Source organism: Acinonyx jubatus, chromosome D3, assembly GCF_027475565.1.
Source record: "Acinonyx jubatus isolate Ajub_Pintada_27869175 chromosome D3, VMU_Ajub_asm_v1.0, whole genome shotgun sequence".
NCBI classification, from domain to species: Eukaryota; Metazoa; Chordata; class Mammalia; order Carnivora; family Felidae; genus Acinonyx; species Acinonyx jubatus.
This window is the reverse complement of record NC_069392.1, coordinates 3,924,230-3,950,178: the sequence shown is the minus strand read 5'-3', so window position 1 is coordinate 3,950,178 and position 25,949 is coordinate 3,924,230. Positions and strand designations below refer to the sequence as shown.

General features: G+C 47.1%; 1 long non-coding RNA gene across 1 annotated transcript; it reads left to right on the top strand.

Moving 5' to 3' along the window:
- Positions 1–23,380, top strand: LOC113595149 (uncharacterized). The gene is made up of 3 exons (XR_003415616.2): positions 1–126; positions 4,424–4,493; positions 21,370–23,380. It is a non-coding gene; the product is annotated as an uncharacterized LOC113595149 (long non-coding RNA).
- The last annotated feature ends 2,569 nt before the right edge of the window (positions 23,381–25,949 follow it).

The following is a 25,949-nucleotide window of genomic DNA, read 5'->3' as shown; positions in this document are numbered from 1 at the left end:
CCGTGACTGAGTTGTTGGGGGTAGGGCCAGCCGAGCGCCAGCCGGGGTGGATCGGGGAGGACCGGCCGGGGCAGGGCGCTGACACTGGAGACGCAAAGTGCGCTCCCAGGGCGCCGCCGGGTCGAGGTAAGGCAGGAGCTGGTGGCTGTCGCGCAGGCGCTCGGGAGATTGCCCCTGATTTGCAGGCGTTTCCAGAGTAGGGAGCCCGAACCTGGAGTTAGGCGACCCGGCGACAGGGCTGGCCGCCCCGGGAGCGGGCCCCCAGCCCGGACTGGCAGATCCCGCTGGGAGCGGTGGGGCGCGCGGGGCGCTAGCCTGGCTGGTCCTGAGATTCCCAGGTGCCGCCCCGGAGTAGGGAAGGGGGCGTGCCCAAGGGGAAAGAAAGTTCCTTTGCTTGTCCCCGCCCCGCCCCCCGCCGGCTTTCTGCGCCCCCCCCCCCCCCGCCCCGCCCCAGGTCAGACTGAGGTTCTGCGGCTGGGAGTGCTGGCCCTTAAAATGAGGGCCTGCCCTGCCCCAGCTCCGTCCATCAGGGAGGACAGATGACGGAGCGAACCGTCCACTAGTGGGGCTCCACCGCCCCTCTGCGCGAACTGCGCGTCCGGAGACTCAGGACGAGGAAACCCAGCGTTTTGCGCCCCCTGGTCCCCAACTGAGGGGTCCCAAGCGCCGATCATGGCCCACAAAGGAAGGCACGCCCACAGTGCTTGTCTCTTGCCAGAAATCTGGGATCTCTCCGCGGGCACCTGAGGTTGATTTCAGAGCAATTTGGGGTTTCAGGTAGAGACTGAGGGACTCAGAGGGGCAGGCGTCTGGGGGAGGTGGGTGCGAGTTCTCCTGGACAGAACTGAACTGCCCCCTCTCCGTAGCAGAAAGGCACAGACTCTTGGAGCGGAGGGAAGTTAACCGGCACGTAGCACAGCGCCTAGAAAGTTCCAGAGGAGATCAGCTGGTATTATCTTGCTACTAGTTTTATTCTGCGCACGTGGCGTCGGGGTGGTCTGGTGGATTCGGCGACTGCAGGGCGGGCGGCGAGAGGACGGAGGGGAGGTTCGGCCTCTGGGTCCTGGGAGCTGTCGGCACCTGAGCCCTCCCTGCAGGACACAGGCTCCCGGGGAGTCTCGGGGTCGGGCCAAGTGCCGAGGAGAATGGTGCCCACGTTGAGCTGAAGGGTCTGCAGGTCTGCACCTCTGAGCGCGGGGGGGGGGGGGGGGGGGGGGGCGGGGCAGGTGGCTAACCCCGCTCTGCAGGTGCACAGCCTCTGCTCCTCGCTCGCGCGGCCCCTCGGTTCCCTGTCCCAGGATGAGCTGACTCCCGAAAGTCAAGGGCACACCTAACAACCGCTTCCTCCCATGAGCCCTTCCGCCTAGTTTCCTCCCATGAGCCTTTCCGCCTAACGCCGGCCTCTAAACGCACCGGAAGGGGCATTGCTAAGTGACATTGAAGTCGGTTGTGCTTCCCGGAAGTCACTGCGCATAGCCGGAAATTCCCTGGAAATCGCCCTTCTCTGAAGCTGCAGGTTCTCAGACAGCCCAGCGACGCCCCGTTTTTCACAAACATCCTCTCTGCTGTTTGAAATAGCCCCCCCCCCCCCTTTTCCCCCTGGGTGAAGGCGTTCTTCTTCTCTGTGAACTTGACTAGGCAAAATAGATCCCCTGGGTCAATGCGGAAGGCTGGTGGGTCGGGGAATAGTGAAGGAGCTTGAGCTCTTTTGGGTGGTGGGTCCTGAAGGTCCTGAGGAAGGCTGGCTTTGGAGTAGGAGCAGGAACGAGAGGAGGAAAGCATGGGTCCTTGGACGGGCTGTTCAGCCAGGGCAGGGCTGGTAAAATGCAGTCAATTTGCTGCCTGGAGGTGCACCAAGAAGGGCAGGTGTCTGGAGAGGAAGGCCCACAAGAGTCGGGGAAGGTGGGCACGGGAGCCCCGCAGACCCTGATGGACACCTGAGGCCTCGGGGGGCGAGGGGGGGGTTGCTGAAATCCATTCTCCTTTCCCTTCCTCGCTGTAGGAACCCTGATAGCTCAGCACAGTGATGACTATATTTTCTCACTTCTTTGCATAAGATAGATGTGACCCTATGAGCGACCTATGTGTCAGCGTTTGTGGTGCCTGAAAGTTTCTTGATGTGTTTTTAATGGAAGGAGGTGTGCCTTCCTGTTTTCTGGTGGCCAGAGCATGGATGTAATGGCTGGAGCCCCAACATCTATCTTGGACCACGAGTTGACCTCAAGAATGGAAGCTTCACACAGTAGAGCACCAAGAGGGCTGTCCGGGTCTCCCATGCCAGCCCTGGGCTGGCCGCCTCTATGTGTCACTGCCTTGACCGAGAAATACATTTGTTTTTGATTTAAGGCCCCGCACTGTGTGTGTGTATGTGGGGGGGGGGGGTGTCCTCTGTGATTCACCGCTGAACCTGTGTCATAAACCAAGAAAAAAACCCTCAAACCCTCTAGAGGAAGTGTTTGGAGGGTTTTAAGCCAAGGGATAACATGAGTTATTTCATTTTTTTTTTTTTAAAGGCTCGCTCTGGCTGCTTGTAGAGGTTAGGCAGAAGCTTCCAACATGAGAAGTAGGGCAGTGGGGTTGAGGGCTCTGGCTATCCAGCAGAAGACAACACTTGGATTCGCTGATGGCGAAAATAGTGTAGGTGATACTCGGGATATGGATTTAAGCTCCGTGTACTTTGGTTTATGGAACGTATGGATTTTTTTTTTTAATTAGCTTTTTGGAGAAATAATTTATAGGTGGCAAAGCACACCCATGCTCAATGTGTAGTTTGAATCATTTAAATAAATATACATACTTACGTAACAGTCAAGATATAGAGGGACGCCTGGGTGGCTCTGTTGGTTAAGTCTCTGACTCTTGATTATAGCTCAGGTCATGGTCTCGCTGTTTGTGAGTTTGAGCCCTGCACTGACAGTGCAGTGCCTGCTTGGGATTCTCTCTCTCTCCCTCCCTCTCTGTCTCTCAAAGTCAATACATAAACTTTTAAGATCTAGCACATTCCAAAAAAAAAAAAAAAAAAAAAAAGATCTAGAACACTCATCAGCCCCCAGCCAAATCTGTTCTTTTGTCCTTCCTAGTCAGTACACATAGGAACTCTGTGCCCAGGCACAGAGTTTTGTTTTGTTTTGTTTTTCATTACAAACTGGATTTGTCCTTTCTAGAATATCCTATCTGTGTTTTCATGCACCGTGATGGGTCTGGTTTCTTGCAAATGCTCATGAGATTTATGCATGACTACATGACTCTGTAGTTTAGTCCTTTTTTTTTTTTTTATTGCTGAGCGGTATTTTATTGCTGGGATGGGATGTACCTCCACTTGTCTATTTCCTCACGTGTTGATTGACACTGGGATTGTTTCCAGGCTTTGACTATCGTCAACAAAGCTGCTACCAACATTCAGGGGCCCGTCTCTGTGCTAAGAGCAGGATTTCTGGGGAAGCCTTTAAACTGGGCATGGTCTCCTCACTCCAAGAAGGCAGCACAGGAGAGCACAGGAAGGGGAGGGGCAGAGAGAGAAGGAGAGAGAATCCCCAATCCCAACAGCACAGAGCCTGATGCAGGGCTCGAACCCACGAACTTTGAGATCATGACCAGAGGTCAAGAGTCAGATGCTTAATGGACTGCACTTTCATTTTTTTTGTTTGTTTGTTTTTTGGTTTCATTTTTGGAAGGTCCCCATGAGGGTCTGGGAGTGAATTCTTTTGGGGCAGGTAGCCAGTCTTGCCCAAAGATTTTTTTGGAGTAAGGTTTTTTGCATCCACAGCCCCAAGGCTGAGAGGCCCACTTGGGGCAGAGATTCAGATTCCTCAGCCTGACTTATCCAACCATGGAGAAGACCTGAGAACGGAAAAGGTCCCCTGTGCGACCTGAGGCATGGTGGCTCAGCGAAACTGAAGTCTGAGTGACAGAGGAGGAAATAACAACAACCCACCCAAATGCACCACGAATTCTCATCGAACGAATAACACTGTAACCACACGTGTGGCTTCCAACTTTCCACAGAGCTAATTATGTATGGACCTTGTGATTTGTTGGCACTTCCCAGAAGGAATGTGACATTTCAAAGCGAATGAAGTTCAGAATGTATATAGCTTGTTGGTAAACTGCTTGGTGACCTGCCTCAGTTTCCAAGGGTTCCGTTAATAATTTCATCTTTTTTTAAAAATTTTTTTAACGTTTATTTTTGAGACAGAGAGAGACAGAGCATGAATGGGGGAGGGTCAGAGAGAGAGGGAGACACAGAATCCGAAATAGGCTCCAGGCTCTGAACTGTCAGCACAGAGCCTGACGCGAGGCTCGAACTCACGGACCGCGAGATCATGACCTGAGCCGAAGTCGGACGCTTAACTGACTGAGCCACCCAGGCGCCCCAATAATTTCATCTTTTGTCTTTTTCTTCTTTTCTGCTTTCATGGTGGAGAACCAAGAGGTCACCATTCGATGGACAGAGACTTCACGCACCACAGCCATATCTACCTGGGACCCTTCATGTAAGATGCATGGAAACTTAGATCAGGGGTCCTTTTCTTAGATCGGGGGCGGGAAAACCACAGCTGTGGGCCCAACCCGGCCCGTCCTCTGTTTTGTAAATGAAGTTTTATCAAAACACAGCCACACACTTGCATCTAGCATCTTCTACAGCTGCTTTCCTGCTGTGTGGTTATGACAGAGCCTGAACGTGCTTTTTCTTCTTTTTCAACCCTTAAAGGATTTGGGTTCTACGGTGCTAGGCACACAGTAAGTGCTGATGAGTACTTGTTTAATGAGAGGGTCCGTGAGTGTGTAAGTGCGGGAGGAATTGGCCGGAACACCACCCGTGGGGTTGGGCAGTGAGGGCTCTGTTCTTGCCGACCCCAACACCTGTGGTCTGGGGCTGTGTTCTGTCTGCCTTAGTGAGGAAGAGGTGACTGAGGTCCAGTGGTCAAAACTTTCTAAGTAGATAGCCACTGGTTAAGAACCAGATCATTCCAAACTCAATATTCTCATTCTCAGTCCCAACGCTCCATCACGATCACTGAGGAAGGATTTCCTTATGCAACCTTATTATATACCCAGGGGCTTTTGGAAACGTGCACACTCCTGATGAACATCCCCTAAGCCTCAGTTGCAAAACCAGGGAGAAGGCACGAGACTTGTGTCTTATTTATGATGACGTCAGCTGCAGTTAGTAGAAAGCCACCCGAAAGTGGCTGACATGGTATAATTCCCTTTCGTAACAAAACTTCCGGAGGTGGTTGGTCCGTTGGTTTGTGAATCCAGTGGGGCAGCGGTGTCATCCAGAATGTTTCTATTTTTCCACTCCACGATACCCAGGCCACTGGCCGTCATTCTCCAACTTTGTTTCCTCATGATCACAAGACAGCTGCAGCTCCTCCAGAGATCACAAACTCACCCAGCTCACCCAAAGGCGGGAAGGGAGATGTTTCTTGTCTGTCTCTGCCAGGGAACACCACCTTTCCACAAACCCTCCATTGGTCTTCCCCTCAGATCCCACCTGATCCCCAGTGGGTCCTGGCTTCAGAGGGTTTGGTCAGGTGCATATTTGACATTTTTAGGATTCACAGTTGGGAGTGTTGGGAGCAGGCCTTGTTGCCAAGGATGAGGTATGAGATAGTGACGGCTGGAGAGGTAGCCAGTGGTCTTCCTCTCTCTCCAGAGGTTGTATCTGTTTGGCTCTGTGTTTTGCACTGGGGTCCTGTGCGTTCGTGTCCCCACTGGAAGACTCCCTCTGGGTTGCCGTGGCGTCGGTCAGGTGGCTTTGTCCAGTGGCTGCCGCTTGGTGCTGTGCCCTTTGAAACTCAAGCAAAAAGGGGACTCGGGCTCCTCCTGTGGATGGAGATGTGCAGGGGGGCGGGGACCAGGGACGTCAGGGTGCAGGTGCCAAGCAGCGTCCTTAGCAGCCTATCTCCTGTCTCTCCTCTGGGTTGGCATCGTCTCCAGCAGGATCTTCCCTCCTGGTGGCGAGTTGGCCACCAGCAGCTCCCAGTGTCCGTCCTGCCATTGTGGTCACTTTGGGGAGGACACCGTTCTTCCCTGTCTGGTCCACTGGCTCTGTTTGGCTTGTCTTGCATCACAGACCCACCAGAACCCATCACTGTGGCCAGCCCGCCTGAACGACACAGGCTTAGAGGACGGGAGACATTCCGGGGGGTGCAAGCTATGGGAGGCCAGAAACGAGAGAGGCCAGGCTGTCACCATAGTCTTTCTGTTCCAGGTACTGTGCCTCAGGAGTACCCATGAGATTTTCTGTCTCTACGCCCTCAGGAAATACTGTCTGGGCACATAATGGTAACGTCTGTGGATGTTGCATAGGGCATATATTTTCTTCAACTATTCGATCAAGTAGTGATGTTTTCAAACCCCAAGAACAACACAGATGGTGTTTGTCACATTTGGGAGGATAATTTTGGATTCTTTTTAGAAAAGACTGGAAAGATTGCGTGAGAAAAAAAGGCATTATACAACCAGAGTTACATCATTAGGAGAAGTTCTCACATGTCCTGCCTCTTTCTCCCCCTTTCCTCTTTTTGCCTTGCTGGCAGTGCTAGAAATACAGAAATGTTTGCTTTGGGATGACAGTATGTGCCTATCTAATACCCCTGTAAAACCCATTCCATAATATTAATAAAAATTGCTTCTTTTATCCCCTTTGTCGAATTATGCTATTAAATGAGATGTTAAACGTAGGCTCATGGGATGTGTTTGATGGCTGACAAAGTGAATATATGAATATATTCCTAAAAAAAAGAAAAAACCATCCTGCAGAAGCTGTAATCTCTGAATTGCGACAACCTTAGGTAGAATCGTCTTAATAGAATGTAACACGCAAACTGCTTGAAATGCTGTGATAAGAATTTTAAAAGCTGTTAAATGCAAAGACCCAACGCACAGGGTTAGAAAGGCAGAAGAAGTCTTCATTTAAAATATTTTAATGAACACTCATGGTGAGGAAATGTGAGTAAATGAGGATGAAAACCACGCAATTATGCAGAAACATAAGCAAAAACATAACGAAAAATTAGCAATAAAAAAATAAGTGTTCTAACAGCTAATGCCGAGGAAATGGAAGTCAGCTAACGGATTCCTTGCATGGGAACTAGATCCCTCCAGATAGTTCCCTTAAGTGAACATTGCTGTACTCGTTTCCTGTGTGCACTTGGGTGTACCTAGCGATGACGTTCCTGGGTCGAAGCATCTGTGCATCTTTAGAACTGACCCACAGATGCACAGACCAGCAAGCATCACGAGAGATGCTTACGATTCACTTATGTCACCTGCTTGGGGTGATGTGTTATTCAGCGATAGCTAACTGACACCCCTTCCTGGAGCTCTGCCTTCTCTCGGTCGTTTGACCTTTCACTACATACGCAAAATGTTTTAGAAACCGTTTACATATCACATCATACTGTTTTCTAGCTTCACTAGTGTATGATTTAAATCCACGTCACTAACGGCTGGGGAGACATAAAAAGTCTCAAGTCAAATTCTAAGGATGGAAACCACAGTGAGGGAGATGTTCACTGGAGGGCGTTAATGGCAAAATAGATACTGGCCGGGGCGCCTGGGTCGCTTGGTTGGTTAAGTGTCCGACTGTGGCTCAGGTCACGATCTCACAATTCGTGAGTTTGAGCCCCGCGTCAGGCTCTGTGCTGATAGCTCGGAGCCTGGAGCCTGCTTCAGATTCTCTGTGTGTGTGTGTGTCTCTCTCTACCCCTCCTCCGCTCGCACTCTGTCTCTCTCTCTCTCTCAAAAATAAGTAAACATTAAAAAAATTTTTTTTTAAATACTAGTAAATGTTGGGGCGCCTGGGTGGCGCAGTCGGTTAAGCGTCCGACTTCAGCCAGGTCACGATCTCGCGGTCCGGGAGTTCGAGCCCCGCGTCGGGCTCTGGGCTGATGGCTCAGAGCCTGGAGCCTGTTTCCGATTCTGTGTCTCCCTCTCTCTCTGCCCCTCCCCCGTTCATGCTCTGTCTCTCTCTGTCCCAAAAATCAATAAACGTTGAAAAAAAAATTAAAAAAAAATACTAGTAAATTTGAACACATGGCGATAGAAAGTATTGAAAATAAAGCAGAAAACGTGTATGTATACAATGTTTTCTAGACATATTTATTACATATATATTTATTTTACATATATATTTACACACACACACTTTTTCTGTTTTATTTGGGTATATACACACACACATGTATATGTGTGAGTGTGTGCATATATATGTAACTGTTCTGTATATAAACCGAGTTATGCAACTCTGGAGGACTTCCTGAATAAGACTACTTCTGGTACAGTCGTGCTTTCTTTCTCTGTACGAAAGGCACGGATAACCGTAGCTCACCATCAACAGCTTGTGTAATCCAAACTGGATGTCCCATGATGGCGGGGATTCTTTCTGGAGCTACCTGCAGCCCTTTGTCCAAGATCCAGTGCCCTTTGTTGTTGAACTAACTAGCCAAAGTTAGGAGTGGAATGACTGTTTCACAATTGGGTTTTTCCTCAGTAAGGCTACTTGACCCCCCATGACGATCTCAGGAGTGTCATGTTCCTCCTGCCTTAAAGATAGTAAGGTAAGAACTCAGGTCTTCTGTATTGAGAATGGCAGGACGTAATCAAATTATTAACGTGAGTTAAAGAAAGCATCCATCTGATAGCTCTTTCAAGCCTACTCTGACCCAGAAGAGTCACCTCACATCTTACTTGGGTAACAAGTGGGTCTTCATTGGTGGAAGAATATTTCTTAAGCGTATATTCACAATCCACCGATATTCATGACACTTGTAGTCTGAGTGGCTGCATTTGCTCATCAGTGTTGCCATCACGGGGATAGATGGTGATGGGGTGGGTTTCTAATATGATGGGCATCTCAGAACACTGTTTCCTCTCCCTTTTGTTTTTTTCTTTATTTTTTTTAATTTTTAAAAAATTTTTTTAAATTTATATTTGAGAGAGAGAGAGAGAGAGACAGAGCATGAATGGGGGAGGGTCAGAGAGAGAGGGAGACACAGAATCCAAAGCAGACCCCAGGCTCTGAGCTGTCAGCACAGAGCCCCACGCGGGGCTCGAACCCACGGACCATGAGATCATGACCTAAGCCGAAGTCGGACGCTTAACTGACTGAGCCACCCAGGCGCCCCTCCTCTTCCTTTTTAAAGATAAGGACTGTCTTGACTGTTTGTTGATAGTCCTTTCTTCCACCTTGGTACATTTTCTGATGATCAATCTTCTCTGTACATTGCTGTGATTGTCTGGTCTTGGGGGACTCACAATTGTGCATTCAGGGGATAATCAACAGAAGAAACACTCAGTTCCTATAGGCAGAGACACTAACATCTCAGCTGGAAAGAAAAGTTTTAGTCACAACCTGCCTAGAACTTCTGGAGGGATGTAATTCGAAGGGACAATGAATGCAAGACTGTTTATCTCTTTCCCTTTTGGTCAGATAAACACTTTTTTTTTTAAATTTTTTAATGCTTATTTATTTTTGAGAGAAAGAGAGAGAGAGAGACAGAATCCGAAGCAGGCCCCAGGCTCTGAGCTGTCAGCACAGAGCCCGAAGCAGGGCTTGAACTCACGAATTGTGAGATGATGACCTGAGCCAAAGTCGGACGCTTAACCGAATGAGCCACCCAGGCGTCCTGATAAACACTCTTTCTCATTCATTAAAATGTCCCAGTGTAAAAATTGTACATATTTAAGGTGTACAACATGATTACGTATTACATATACATTATACGTATTATATTTCTAGCGACTGGTTACTACAGTTGAGCTAATTGGCACATCTCCTGATGTCATTACCAGTTTTGCACGTGTGTTGAGGCCATATGCAATCTACCCTCTTGGAAAACTTCCAGTATTCAATGCAGTGTTACTAACCATAGCTACACATTAGATCTCTAGGCTTATTCATCTTTGAGGTACTGAATGGGTCAGGAGCTAGATTTGACTTCCTTTGTATGTGCCGTATCTGCTTTAGATACTGGAGTCAAATTTTCTTGTAAGCTCAGATACCGTATTTTGTGATACTAATGCATCTTTGAGTTTTGACCCTTTTTAATACCCTTCTGCAGCCAACTTGCCGTGTGGACACATGCCACCCATAAAGCCTGTGTTCCTCACAGGCCTGATATGTCGGTGTTACTTAGTCATTGTGTGTTGAATTAAAAGCATTGTGCCGTTCATAATCAGCAACAGTTGGAGTGTATGTCAGTTGTCATTTTGCTGTGTGACCTCAAGTTCACCAGCAGTGTTGCTGGGGCACTACTGTGTTCTTGTAGGAGGCAGTCCATTGCCCTGAGTGTGGTCCTGGGCATCAGATTATCAAGTTCAGTACCAGGCAAGATTGCGAAAGTGTTAGCTCAATGCACCCAATTAGTAATATGTCTCAAGGGCATAGTGTAATTACTCATTTTTCTAAATAACACAGACACGCGCTGACTTAATTACAATAGTTTCACTGGGAAATAGGATCGTGGTAATTTCCAAGTTAGTATATCTCATTAATGAGATTTGCTAAGTCTTATTGGCATTTCTGTGAAATGCCTTTATGTTTCAAACCATTTTCTAAATTGTTAATGTCATCTGTAGAAGAAAAAACATTTCCAGATTTTCTTCTGGAGGTGAAATCTGTGTGCCCCAGAAGAGCCTCAGTGCCGAACCATCTGAGTAGCACAACTTTCCTGAGCAAACAAAACAAAGCAAGAAATACGTATAATCTTTCCCAGGACTGTTATCTGCAAAACATCACAATTCAGTTTGACATCCACCATTAAACATCCATAGGAAAGGATTTTTTTTTTCACCAGGAGTCTGGAAAGCAGAACCTACCAATAGCCAAGAGTCTTAAATTTGAGACCTAGCTCTGCCCCTGGGAATGTCCATGACCTTAGACAAGTTACTTCATTGCTCTTCCCCAGCTTCTTCACTTGTAAGGGCCATTCATTTATTGAGTAACCACTATGTGCCAAGCACTGTGCTACACGTTAAGAAAACAGCAGCTCGTGTGGAAGGCGAGATTCCTAATTTCTAGGACATTAGATTCTAGCAGAAAAGACAGCAGGCACACAGATGAATAAATACACGAGTAATTAAGCCAAGGATAATTTGATGATGCCAAAGAATCAGATAATGTAATTGAAGTAGCCTGGAGGAAGCCAGGTGGCTTTGGGAGGAAGGTCAGGAAAAGCTTCTCTTGAGTGGCAACTTGAATAGCAAGGAGTCAGCTACAGAAATTTTGGAGCAAGAACATAGCAGGCAGACAGAGTGGCACAATTCCCTGAGGTGGCTACTTACTGATTCTTAAAAACATCTTCAGCCATAAATTGCAATCATTTCTGCTCTTTCCACTTCCAAACAGTGAGCAGTGACCAGTGGCATCTGGGTTCTTTACTGTCATTGGCTGGATTTAATTGCCCTTATTTAGCCGGGCTTTACCTTTCACTCAAGGTGTCTCGTCATTCACTGAATATGTCTAACTAATTACGTGTGTCTCTGACCCCTCCCCGGATTCCTGGAACTTATTTCCACCGTCCCCAGTCTTAGTCTACCCTCTCTTCCTTGCTAGCTTCCCGGTGTGACCAGCCAGTTGACAGGAAAGCATGGAGGACCAAGAAAGTCCTGCTGCTCAGACATTGTGGATTGTTATATGTAGATGCACTCTGGTCACCAGCAGGTGTCTGGAAAACATCCAGCTTAAATTTTGTCATTCATCTAGTATTTGCAGCAAGGTATGGCCATGAAATGCCACAGCACTTCTCGAATGCTCCCGGCATCTTCTGAAAGATGACTAGAACAAGGCAGACAATGCCTAGATCAAACACTGGTCAGGTGAAGCATTGGCTCTGATGGAATGCAGGAAGTGATGGGAGATCTTCCTGGTATCTAAACATACATCCACCAGTGACTATGCCCTTTTCAACTTAGTGCACTCCTAAGCAGTCAGCTAGAATGAGTCATGGTGTTTGGTTGCTATCACTCCATACCAGGTGCCAGCAGGTCCATGATTAAAAAAAATGCTTCAGTGGCAACACAGTCACTATGGGGTGACTTTGAAAAAGGGAATTTAACCTTGTGTTCCCCTTAAAATAGGAGTCTGTAACAGAATCTACTCTGCAGGGTTGTAAGATTCCGACGTGGCATGCCACGTGGTGAATACAGCCACAACAGAGGACACCTGTGGTCATCACCAATGTCGTTGTCATCATGCATGCCCGTTGTCACCTCCACTGGTGCCTTTTCAGTAAAGCATTCTATGACCGCCCTATTTAAAATAACAACCCTTGTCCTCACTCTTTATCCCTTCCTCCTCTTTATGCATCTATTTTTCTTCTTTGCATTTATTACCATCTCACATGTTGTCTACTTATTTGATTAACGGTCTGTTTTGCTCTAAAAAAAAAAAAATAAGCTGCATGATCATAGGGACCTCGTTTTCCTCTAGGAAGTGCTAGTGTCCAGGCAAGTGCTTGGCATCCAAGTGGTTCTCAGTAAGTCCTGGCTGATTAAACAAAGCAATCTCATCCCAAGTTGTTGAACCATGTAGCAATGTGGCTATGGTCGAGCTTTACAGACTGGCCGTGGGTTGGGTCAATAATGCAAAGAATTTTTAGCTCTTTTCAGCATGTCCTCGGTTGCAGAATGAGCTGAAAAGGAATTTGGATCATTATTTTAGACTGCCATCTCATGGACAAGCCAGGTTCCATCTTTTTCTATTTATAGCACTATATGGAAAGTCCTTCCGATGTGCTAAGCGCTCTGTAGATAGAATGCATTACGTCATTGCATGACAAGACCTAGAGTGTCATACTGTGACATCAGGGCAGCCTACCACCTCCTTGGTCTCTGCTGAGCTCAGATTAAACAAAAACCCAGTAGGCACGGGCAGGGGAGATGTAGCCTTTGTGAAATAATGCACTTCCTCTCTTCCACACAAAGGGGGATGTTAGGGATTACCTAGAATCTTTAATTCCACTCAGGAGCTGATAAATCATCACTGAAAATGGAAAAGGAGCAGGCAAGTGATGGATGGAAGCCTTGGTATGCGAATCACTAATCTGTGTCCTAAAGACGGTGATTAATCAAAATCCCAAGCAATTAAAAATAATACTAAGTTTCTGGGCTTAATTTAATAATCATTAAATTGCTGAATTTTGCCTGGTCATGGGTTCTCATTTGGAAGCCTCCTGCCTTACTTGCTTCAATCCGTGAAATATACTGTCTTCTTAAGCCTGAGTTTATTTTCTTATAAATGACCTTATTAGAAGGCAACAAAAATGAAATAAGCCTAATTAATTTAACTTTTAAAAAGTCATATTTTCGTGGAGTAACTGAGTATTTTCTAACACACTCACACTAATTTGTTTCTATTGTGTGCATCACGAGTATTAAGTGACTGGGTTCGTGTTCCCATAGTGGATTAATACTTGTGTTTTAATGGAAAACGGAGTTAATCAGAAAATTCCCTCTAGCAGCAAAGGGATGTGTAGGTCACAGGAGACTGTCTTTGTAGATAATTAAAGTTCAAGTTGAGCTTTTTTTTTTTTCTCCTGGAAATGTCTGATTGGATCATTTTTAATTTACAGTAAATATCGGAAGTCCTGGTAGCTGGATTTCCGTTGTCTTTTTCCTCTTCTGCTTACATGGGGGGCCTTGTGGGCTTGTGGCTCTGTTAGGCAACCTGAGGCACACTATCCACAATAGTGCTGGTAATTATATAGAGCCCTGACGGTGTTCCGTATATATGAGACATCGTGGAACATCTGTAGTGGATTGGGCACTGGGACTGTCATGGGGCCATCCAGCCTTTCCAGTACCTATTTTATGGATGGATAAACTGAGACACCGAAAGATGAAGTTACACAGGCTGAGAGCTAGGAAGTGGCTGAGCTAGGGTTTACACTCGCGATAATAAACCATTATAAACATTTACTGTGAGTCGGCACAGTAGGGAGAGGTAGAGAATGGCTGTTTGATAAAACCCCAAGCAGCAACATTCAGACTCCCTGACCAAAAGAGAAAAGAACACCTTCTTTCCAGATGGGTGCTCTGGGATTCCAGGTAGAAGTTGTTTTTGAGTTGGCACCTTGTGGCCACTCGGTCTAGTGCCTCATTGTGTCCTTGGGTCTGGATGCTCAAGGGCTGTGCCCCGCGTCAGGGGCACACAGACAGATACACGTCAGAGAGCCTCTCTAGCAGGAGCTCGGCCACCCCACAGATGCTGGAGAGAAAATCAGTGAATAATTTCTCCACGGCTCGGCTATTCTCTGTGGCAGCGTGGACGGAGGTCCCCCCCAGGCGCTCACAGACACCACCGTCAGCATCTGGTCACTTAGAGTAGCAATCCAGCAATCCAGTAGAAAGAGAAGGTTCAGAAGGTTCCCACCAATGGCCCATAATGCAGGATTGGCTGCTTTGCTGTAAGGACATGACTGTGACATTTGGAAAAAGCTGAATGAAGTTTGACTCTTAAATATCAGTAATGTGTGGGTGTGAAGATGTTGATGGCTGTCGTGAGGCTTTGGTGGTTTTGTTCTTGGTGTAGGAAACACACACTTCAGTTGTTTAAAGGGTTGAGGCATTAGATTGGCAATTTGCTCTTGTTCAGTTCGGGGGAAAAATAATTTCTTTTTTTTAAGTTAATTGTTTAAATTGAGACATACAGAGACAGTGCGAGTGGGGAAGGGGCAGAGACAGAGGGAGAGAGAGAACCCCAAGCAGACTCGAGCGCAGAGCCGGACATGGGGCGTGAACCCATGAAACCATAGGATTGTGACCTGAGCTGAAACCAAGAGTCGGATGCTTAACCCACCGAGCCACCCATGCATCCCTAATTTCTTGCACTATACTTGTAACTGTTGTGTGACTTTGTGATTGTTTCAAACTTAAAAAAAAAGATATATTAAAATTACTCATTTATTTTCCCTCCAACATCTGTGAGGTGGCTGAGTTGGAGATGCTCTCCTTCTCACGCATCTGTCCTTGTCCCCCTGTCACCAGTGGGCTAGCACAGCCACACTCTTCTCCAGGCATTGTCAGAGGCCCACAGGAGCCCAGCAGAGCAACAAGAACACCAATGGTTTTCTTTTCTTTCTTTCTTTCTTTTTTTTTTAAATGAGGTAATACATGATAGAAATGACCGTGGATGTACTGAGAAATCTGAGACTCAGATGTGGATCCCCAATACTTATGTCTCTTTCTTGTGGCCAAAGCAAGGCTCATGGTTGAATTCCAAGTCAAAAGGGCCTTTTGATGGGACGAATTGGCATCTTCCCATGACAGCAGGTGTAAAAGTGGAGGCTAATGATGCAATCCATCATAGTGCTATAAATAGAAAGAGATGGGGTGCACGGGGATCTGGAGAGATGGCCACCACCCCCGTCCAACACATCCAGGGGAAAAGCTCATTAAATGAGGTAAGTGTGCTCAAGGCCCAGCACAAAGTTTGATCCTTAGTTAGCAACTAATATGTCAGTTCCTTTATTTTAATAACTCCCGACCACCAAAATGCATATTTCTTTCAACAGATGTTGGACCAAGAAGAAGGTCTGAAAACATATCTTAATTCTCCCTATACCTTTCCTTGTGATGATGAGAAGAAATTAATTTTTGTGTGTGTCCGTGCCAAGCAGATGGTTGGAGTTAAATGTCCCCGGAGCACAATGGTGTTGTTTGCATCATTAATTAAACTTTACTCAATATCGCTCTCATAAATCTTGAGTGTAGCATACGTGCAAGGTGGCTTAGCTCTGGTTTTGATATTCGGTGATGGAAACGTGCCATAATCTGTCTACCTTCTAATGCAACCACAATGCGTTTGAGTTAGGATTTGGAGAGGGTGGGTAATAAAAATAGAGTGGAGACATATGATGATACGAGCCTGTTTTTAAAGAGTAAAAGAAGAAAGGAATAGTATTTGAAAATAGTTATATAAAAATTGATAGCTTGATAATGGAAGCCTAGACGCCAGCGGAGACATCTCCTTTCTAGATGCCACTGCTGTTTATAGCTTGATTTTCTCACACCGGCCCAGCGGATAGAAAGGGATCTGAGAATTCAGTCTAATTACCTGCCCCGTTTTAGGACTTGAAAATGATTTGTATGGAACATAATAAAATTTAATCTTCTTCTTCAGCCAAATTTATAGTTGTTGGTGGATGGGAGCTTATCCTACGTGGAGGGCTGAGTGTATTTCAAAAGGCAAGATCTGCCCACTTAACAATGGGACTTGGGAAACCGTGACTCTAGCTCCAATTTCCTGCTTGGTCTCTCAAAAACCACTGCAACCCCGTGCAGGTGCTAATTTATGGCCTGATGGCCTGATCCCCATAGTATCCATTGAGTTTTGAGTCAACCGTGAATTCACAGCCAACTTTTTAGAATTATATACATGTGTGTATATATACACACACACATATGTCATTTATATTAACATATAAATATAAATGATATGTATATACATTTATCTTATCTAAATATATATGTGTATATAAATTATATATGATGTGGGAGACAAAGGCAAAATCAAAAAAAGTAAATTTCCCTACTACAGCCCATTGACAGGTCCTGAAAACAGGTAGAATGATCTTCCTCTAGGACCTCAGCTGCCTTAATGATGACACTCTGCTAGGAGCAAAAGACAATCTTAGCTTAACGTTATCCTGGCCTCCAGGATCCCATGAGTCTACTTTATCATATAAAAATCGCTCTGGAAACTTCCTTTATCTCTACATCCCAAAATATATGTTAGCAATCATCCTCCAAGCATATGGCCCCCTGATATACATCTGAAGGATCTCATAGCTGAGGGTTTACTAAACAGTGATAAATGACCTTTTCCTAACAATGGCTAGCCCCCCTCAGGGTCCTGGAAACCTTGTTTCCAAGATTCCTTGAAGACATGTGCTGTCCCTAACCCCCTCCCAGCTTGAAAGTATATAATCAGTCACCCCTCACAACCCCTGTCACGGGCCCTGTCCCCGTGCTTTAATAAAGCCACCTTTTTGTACCAAAGACATCTCAAGAATTCCTTGGCTATTGGCTCTGAACCTCAGCATTTCCACATTAACATAAATTTAGAATTACATATATATCTTAGTAATTATATGGAAGTATTTGTAGTTCTATAGAACATATATATATGTATATAGCTATCATTTACAGGTGGCTGACTGTATTATAAAATGTTTTAAATGTAAAAAATGATCTTCCAATTTAAAAAATTTTGTCAGGAGAAAACTGAGCCACCGAGATAGTGAAATAATGCAATTATTCTGATTTATGGGGTATATTGTCTATCTCACCCAATCCAATCTCTTGCCTTCTGAGAGAGAATTCTGAAAAATTATTTTGCTAAAATAAGTAACTCTTCTAGTTCACCTGATTTATGTTTCTCAATAAAACCCATATATTTTTTCTACTAGGACCTGAATTTATTATTTCTTTTATTGAGGCAAAATTTATTTGGGGGTCTTAAATTTGCTCAGCTTAAGTTAGTATTGGTCAGATGCTGAACACTGGGTGAAAATTCAAACCCGATCATCGGGGCATCCTGGATTTTTAATTTGTTTCTGTTCAAAGCGAGTATGACAGGAACTTGCCCTCATGGATTTATGTGGAGTGGGGAGTTGGGATAGCACTTTTGTGCTGGTGGGGACCAGGGCTGATCCTGGGGAAGAATCCAGAATGATCGATGCTTGCTTGAGAGTGGAGGGGTGGGTTTTCTGAGCCCGCTCCGGGAGAAACAGCCCACATTAAAGCAAACAAATGGAAAGGGAAATCTGTTTCTGTGAAACAGGGACAGAAGCAAGAGAGAAGTCTAAAGACACCTGTCGAGGTGGCAATGGATCCAAGTCTGAAAGACAAACGGAGTGGTGCAAGGTGACAAGAAAGGCAGAGGAATCTTCCTGACGGCCAGCGTCTCCCGGTTGTAGAGTTTGGAGCCCATGGTTTAGGACAGCGCTCAGCTCCCTCCCCACAGCCCTGTAATTTCCTTCAGCACATTTGTCAGAACTATGATCTGCCAATTCAGAGAGAGTGATGGCAGCTCAGTCTTCTGTCTCCAGCATCCCTTCCAAGGCTCCTCTTTAAACTTCTATTAGCCTGTTCTTTCCTGCATCCTCCAAATATGGCTTCCCGGCTCTTAGAGGGTGCATGAGACACATCTGGTGTTGGCAGCCATTGTGTGAATTCCTCTTTCCAAACCCACCGCCCCTCTTGTGATACAGGCTAGGGCTTAAGCTCGAGGCAGAGGGCGTTGACGCCTACCTGTCTGGCTTTAGACTTGGCTGGGGTCTGTTCACTGTTTTGAGTGTGAAACACTCTATCCAGGGACCTGCAGGGGATGTGACCCTGGAGGCCAGGGACTTGCTGGAGGCATGTTAAGTCTTAGGGATGGAGCTATATCATTTGCTCAGCTGCTGTGGGAGCATTTACTGTGACAGGGCACAGGATGGTTCTTGACAGAAGGAGGGGACTCCTTGTCCTAAAATGCTGACTACTTCTGCTCTCTGAGGAGAGGAAGGACTGAAATGACTTAGCCTGTGATTTTGCTTGTTTTTTTTTTAATGGAATCTATAGTCACTATAGACTGAATCGTGTTCCCCTCTCCCCAAATCCGTAGGTTGAAATCCTGACCCCCGATATGGCTGTATTTGATGATAGCACCTATGGGGAAGTAATTGAAATGAAGTCATAGGGCAGAGCCCCAGCTGATAGAATTATAAGGAGAGACACCCAGGTGTGTGCATTCTCTCTCTCTCTCTCTCTCTCTCTCTCTCTCTCTCTCTCTCCCTCCCCGCTCTCTATGTCAGAACTTGGGAAGAAGGCAGCCCTCTACAATCCAGGAAGTGGGCCTCACCTGGACCTTGATCTTGGACTGCCACCTCCAGAACTGTGAGAAATACATTTCTGATGTTGAAGCCGCCCAGTCTGTGGTGTTTTGTTATAATAATCAGAACAGACTAAGATACTCAGAAAGGACATGTCTGAATAGATAGCTGGAACCTATGTCTGTGAGAAAGAGGTACGTCCTTTGGTAGGTCAGATTCAGTCTCTAGGCCTGTGTTCCCAACTTTCACATGAAAGGATCAGACCAGTGGTTAATCAATCCATTCATCCATCTGTCCACCCCTCCACCCACCCACCCATCCATCCAACCACCAAGACATCCATCCATCCATCCATCCATCCATCCATCCATTTATCCATCCAGCCACCCACACATCCATCCATCCGTTCATCCATCCACTTTCTCTACAGATCACACTTAGTCCCCAGTACATACTGGTCAGAGTTGTTTACTGAGTATATTGACTATTCTATACTGCATATAGCAGAAATTCTGACTCTAATTAGTTTTAATTAGTTTTCAATAGATTTTTATGGTGATCAAGAACAATAAAGGTTTACATTAGGTAGTATGATTAGTTCCTGTTTATTAGAACAAGAAATAGGTTCTTCTATCTTCAAAAGTTATCTTTGATTAACTCTTACCTCATAAGCTTTTGTAGGTCTGAATCCCAAAGTAAATTTATAGGTATTTGTTTGAGTCTGTCACCCGACCAGGGTCTGGATGATGGCTGTTGGTTTCCAGAATAAACCTGGGGCAAGTTGGCCTTGATGCTTTTGCGTAAACTAGAGTGAGCAGCGCCCTTTGTAAGCACTGAGGACATGGGATCCCTGCAGAGTGGGGGCCACACTGCCATCGTGCCCCGCGCTAGCCATCTGCCCACATCTGTGCCTCCTTATAGCACAGGAATGCCAACCAGCATCTTGTCAGCTACACTGCCACGGTGGCCACAGAACAGCGTTTATATGTGAAGTCATTTCTTAGCCCACACTCAGAAGCAAAGAAATACAAAATGATTGATCCCAGGGAGCAGATGGGATGGGAGCCAGCTAAATGTAAGAGAAGAGGGAGAATAAACTAGAAAGGTATTTGGTTCAATTGACCCGCATCTTTTCAGGACAACCTTCACAGATGTGCAGTTTCTTAAGGTGAATTGGAAAAAATGGACCCAGATCAACAAGCCCATAAGAAAAATGGCTGTTCGTCAGCCGGGTATAGAATTCTGGGTGATTCTGGGGTGAGGACAGGACATGACAAATTCTTAAAGGTTCTGCCACAATCTCTAATATTTATGACCCACTTCAAAAGCAGCTACTGCGGCCACATGTGTCACAGGCTGGGTGACTGCAGTTGTTATGTGTTGTTAGTGGTGAGTGACAAGGGGAGACAGGTGAGTGAGAATGTCCCAGACAGTGACGTTCTCATCGAAGACATAATCCTGTCACTGTGGGTAGGAGGACTGGCGTTTCACCATGACGTGGAGTCCTGACTACCAAGGCCATCAGTGCTATAAAATAATGGAAATATAAGATAGAAATAAAATTATCAGGTATAATATAAACATAACATAATATTAAAGAATAAAATGCTTAGCCTATAGTAAGCAAATGAAAATTAATAATACAGGTCCGTTTTAGGTCTGTATGCTTTAAACACACACACACACACACACACACACACACACACAGGAAGAGAGAGAGGAGAAGGGAGAGAGTTCAAAAGTTTACCAGGAACCAGCCAGGAGCACCAACCAGTTCTGGCATGCGGTCCGGCCGGAACCGTGCCTGCGGCTGCCAGGGACCCAGGGGCGAGTGGTTGCTACACCTGTTCCTGCACAGTACGGTCCTGATTCCAGCACTTTTCACGGCTGTGATTTTACTTCCTCTCAAGACGACATTTTCTTATTTTTGAGTGTTTTTATTTATTTTTGAGACACACACACACACACACACACACACACACACAGAGTGTGAGTGGGGGAGGGGCAGAGAGCGAGGGAGACGCAGAATCCAAAGAAGCAGGCTCCAGCCTCCGAGCTGTCTGCACAGAGCCCGACGCGGGGCTCGAACTCACAGACCGTGAGATCAGGACCTGAGCCGAAGTCGGACGCTCCACCGACTGAGCCCCCCAGGCGCCCCCAAATCTCCTTTCGAGAGCTCCTTAGAGGCGTGGGTAGTGATGGGTAGGTGACAGCTTGTAGGCAAAACGTATGTGTGCCTCCATCAGCCAACGCCCCTTTGTGTTTTGGTTATGACTTCACTTTTTATTTTAAAAGATGCTTATTCTGGAAAAGTCAGGCAGCATAGACGCTTGGCAACAACAAAGAAAAAAATCACCTCAAACCCTAAGATCCTAAATTCTGCATTCTCCATCTCGGAAGACTGTCATTTCTTCGGTCCTCACCCCACAGGGTGGCTATAAATGGATCCCCGAATGAATGGGGATAATGTGCTATAAAAACGCACCAGCACCCTGCATGCTGTTTTTGTAAAAATGTGCCAAATTTATTTTCACTTATTTAACAGGAGAGGAAGGATCCAAACGAACGCTGATGAACTCCAAACCTTTCCTCCTTGGAAAGATGGATCGGGCCTTTTGTGATGAGGCCTCAGAGGTCACAGAGTGTAACTTCTACCGGAACCACACGTCTGCCCAAGATCAAGGACGGGAAACCAGCCCCACGCCGCGGGATAACGAGAGCCCCATGTCACAGTGAGGTTATGTGGACGGCGTCCTTGCAGGCATTTTTGGTAAATGCAATCCATAGTGGGTCTCACCCCGCATCTGAGGCGCACGCTTATAACACTAATACCCTCGAGGGAAGTAGCCTGTTCAATATGAGGCGGAAGAAACTGTCGGGTTTTTTAACTGGGAGCAGGAAAACTTGGAAGGAGCTCGGGCAACTTGGCTGCATTTCCTGGTCTCCCCGGAGCCATCATCTCTGTCTCTGGAAAATACTTACCTTCGGCCGAGGAGGCGGCTCAGTCGTGGACGGGGATGGTGAGGTCCCCACCTCTCTCTCGGGGGGAGTACGGATTTCAGAGGGAGCCGGTCACCCCGCTCGGCAATGAGCTGCTTGGGCCGTAGGAAACCTAATGGGACAGAACACAGTCTAATTTTCTGGGAGAGCCACACAGCCTCCCTGCGATTCTGCATCCAGTGAGAGTTCCCATCTGGGGCTCCCTCGCGGCTGTTCGAAACTCCCGTGTAAGAGGCAGCTCTGTACAACCAGGCTCGCCTTGGCACGGGGACAGGCTGCGTCTGGGCAGGTGAGGCTGCCTGCTCGTGAGATGCTGGGGCCGCCCTGACGTTGCTGTCCCGCTGACTTGCCAAGGAGGGAAGGCACCGGCTGCCCCAAACAGGGTCCCGCATGGTCGGCGGAGGTCTCTGCTACAAGGTGATGCCGGATTGCTGCAGAGACAGCGAGGTGGCGACATTAAATAGATACAGACTCCCGCCCAGACCCGCCTGGCCAAAAGGATGACAATATTGGGGATTCTCGTTACTAACACACGGCTTGAGAAACGACGCATGGCCACCGTGGGACGGATTGGCTTCCGGACGCACTCTTCGGTGTTCTTTGCTTAGTTCCTTTATTACCTGTGTTTATTGTCTAGTAAATGGTTTGAAATTAGAAAAAAAAAAAATCCCGAGAAGGGACAACGTTACAGTAGGATAAATCCTTCGAAGCGAATGTAGATCAACAAAGTCAACACCGGAGATTTGCTTTTCCAAACGACACCGGGGCTGAAATGGGACTTGAACCCCAGCGTCTCCAGACCCAAGGTCAACGTTGCCTCTGCTGCCTCCTGTTGAATCTGTGATGAACCCACGTGCTTAATTATCGGTCAGCGGCCTTCCAAAGGTCCTGGGGAAGATATCCTGCCACTGAGATGTCCCCTGGGATTGGGCATGATCACTGATGGAGAGACTCCTCTCTGTGCCTGCCCCAGGCTCATGGGAACCAACCCGTATATTCACTCCGTCTGGCTCAGTCCATGACCCTGAGTCCGTCCGTGACCCTGAGTCCAAATCCACTTGGAGAGAGATGGAGACAGAAAAGGAGATAGTGCAAAGTCCTAGATTCTCAGAACACTGAGGATCCCCCAGTGGGATGAGCAGACTCTGATGTGGTCAATGCCTCCCTGGGACTTTGCAGCAGGAATACTGATGAAGATGGAAAATTGCATGCTTACAGCCCCTGGGAATATTTTGAGCCAGGCTGCGACGTTTAAACTGAATGCGATCTCTAAACATAGCACATCGATGTCCCCAAACCAAAGCGGCCCATCTGTAGCAGAAACAGCAACTTCTACTTAATGACGCTTAAGCAGGAGTACTGCCAGAATGAGCCTGCCTCGAGCGCACAGCCACTCCGTCGCTGGAAGCTTCCCGACGCTGCAAGCAGAGGGTGGCCGAGGTGAGCAGCAGACCCTCCAGCCTGGGGTGATGTCTGGAAACCCGGCTGTTCGATCCTGAATGGAGACATCTGGTCCAGTGTTAGCTTGATCGTTATTTGTCCCCAGGCAGGGCAGTTTGAAGAGGTAGATATGCCAGAGGACGGGCAGGAGGAGATGCACCAGACCACCGTGCGTACAGACAGTGCTCCTGATGTGGGCAGACCTGGGTTCGAATCCCTGCGTTACCGCTGTGTGACTTTGGCCAAATCTCCGAGCCTCTCTGAGCCTCTGTTTCCCCAGCTGCCAAGTGGAGGTGACTCTGCTGGGAGAATAAAGAGGGAGCAGAGCCCTGCGTGTAGTCAACGCGAGATAGTAAGAGTTACAGCAGCACCAGCTGTAGGATCTGGTAAAAGTGAATCCACATTATCCTCTGGGAAAAACTAACTGAATCCCAGCCGCTGCAGCATCGTGCAGATGCGACAGTGCCCCCTCCGGGGTTTGTCGTGATGATCGCTCACCTGGTGAACAGGTGCCGATGGGGACGCCGAGGCTCGGAGCTGAAACGACTCGCCAAGGTCAGATGGCGACACGAGCATCCACTTTCCGGCTGCTCTATGGTTCCCTGCACCCCAAGCGGGACTGTGTGCCCCTCCTTGTCCTCCAAATGTCCTCCCCCCCAGCAATTGCAATTCAAAGGCTGAGAGTTCACAGATTGGGTCTGACTGGGATGGAGACCATCTAAGCAATTGGACCCCTCTAGTCCTGGGTCATTATCTTGCTCTTCTTGCACTATCTTGCTTGTTGGGGGTGGATTTTCTGACCTTCGCTCAGCCAGCCAGGAGCTGAACGGCCAGATCACTCACATCACCAGGGTCCTGGCTCTTTCCTGCATCACATTTGCCTCCCAGTGGGGAGGAGGGCACTGTTAGGAGGTCTTTGCTGTGTTTAGTGCCACGGACAGTTGTCCTCAGGGGCAGGACGCACACCTCACTGTCAGTGGCTGAGCTCTGTCATCTCACACGAGGAACAATTAGGCATCGCTTGGACGGAAGCCGCTTGCATTTTCTCCAGAAGGCTTATTCCCATTTTCCCAGTATATTCAATTCTCTCCTCCCAGGCGGTGACTCATGGCTCTGTCGTTTGTATGTGAGTTCCAGCCGGAAGGACATCATTTGTAGCTCTCGTGCCAAACGGCCAACATAGCAAAATGGATGCATGGCGAGCCGGTGCGTGAACAACGATGGCCAACGTCCGTAGTAATCAGAGCAATGGAAATTAAAACTGTAAGAGACACCTTTACACGCCCATCGGAATGGGTATGATTTAAGAAAAGAATCCACCTTTTCAAGTGTAGGAGAGGATGTGGAGAAACAGGAACTTTCTAGAGGGGAGTAAAACGGATGGCCACTTTGTTTATCTTTTTTAAAGTTTATTTCTTTGTTTTAGAGAGAGAGAGAGAGAGAGAATGGGAGAGAGGCAGAGAGAGAGAGAGAGAGAGAGAGAGAGAGAGAATCCCAAGCAGGCTCTGTGCTGTCAGAGCAGAGCCTGATGTGGGGCTTGAACCCACGAACCGTGAGATCGTGACATGCCTGAGCCGAAATCAAGAGTCGGACGCTTAACCGACTGAGCCACCCAGGTGCCCCCGGATGGCCACTTTATAAAACGGTTGACTTAATAAAAAAAAAAAAAAATAGAAAGTTAAACATATACTTCCCTATGGCCCAGGCTTTCCACTTCTTGGTATTTGCCAGTATTTACTAGCCTGGTTCCTGAACGTTGGTAGCAGCCTTATTGGTACCAGCCCATGGAAAGGGCACGAATGTCCACCAACAGGTGCATGGGCAGCCATGTGTCCATATAAGGAAATAACACTAAGCCGTCAGAGGAAATTGACTACGGATACATGCTCCAACACGACGGGTCTGAAAATAATTGTGCTAAATGAAAGAAACCACACAGAACACGGGTGATTCCGTTCTTAGGGAATTACAGTATATGCAACAAGCCTATGTCAGAAATCAGACGAGCAGTCGTGTGCAGATTGGGGTAGGGGTGTGGGGCGGGGGAGGGGGTAGGCGGAGGGATGATCATTGTTCTCTTGCTTTCGGTCATGGTCTTCCAGGCTAACACATAGGTCGCAACTTAGAAAATAGTACATTTCTTAAATATATGCATTCTGTGTTATAGCATGTATACTTCAATAAAACTCTTTAAAATCGTCCTTGGCACATGGTAGATATCTGATAAATACATTTGGTGAGACAATCGCACTAGAATTGGGGCAGGGAGAATGATCTTACTCCCCTCCAGCTTTTGTTCCTCCTTTCTTCCCCTTTTGCTCTCAAACGATGGGAATACTTGGGGAGGTCGTGGCTTTTGGGACACTTGTCAGTGGTGACCTTAGGCACCAGGTGTCCTGCTGATAAGAAGGGAGAAAGGTCCTGGGGCCATTCACTGTACCTGTACTCTGTAGACATCCTACTTCTTTTTTTAAATTTTTTAAATGTTTTTTTTTAATTTATTTTTGAGAGAAAGAGAGACAGAGAGCAGCAAGGGAGGGGCAGAGAGAGGGGGAGACACAGAATCCGAAGCAGCCTCCAGACTCTGAGCTATCAGCACAGAGCCCGACGTTGGACTCGAACTCACGAACCACGAGATCATGACCTGAGCTGAAGTCTGACGCTCAACCGACCGAGCCACCCGGG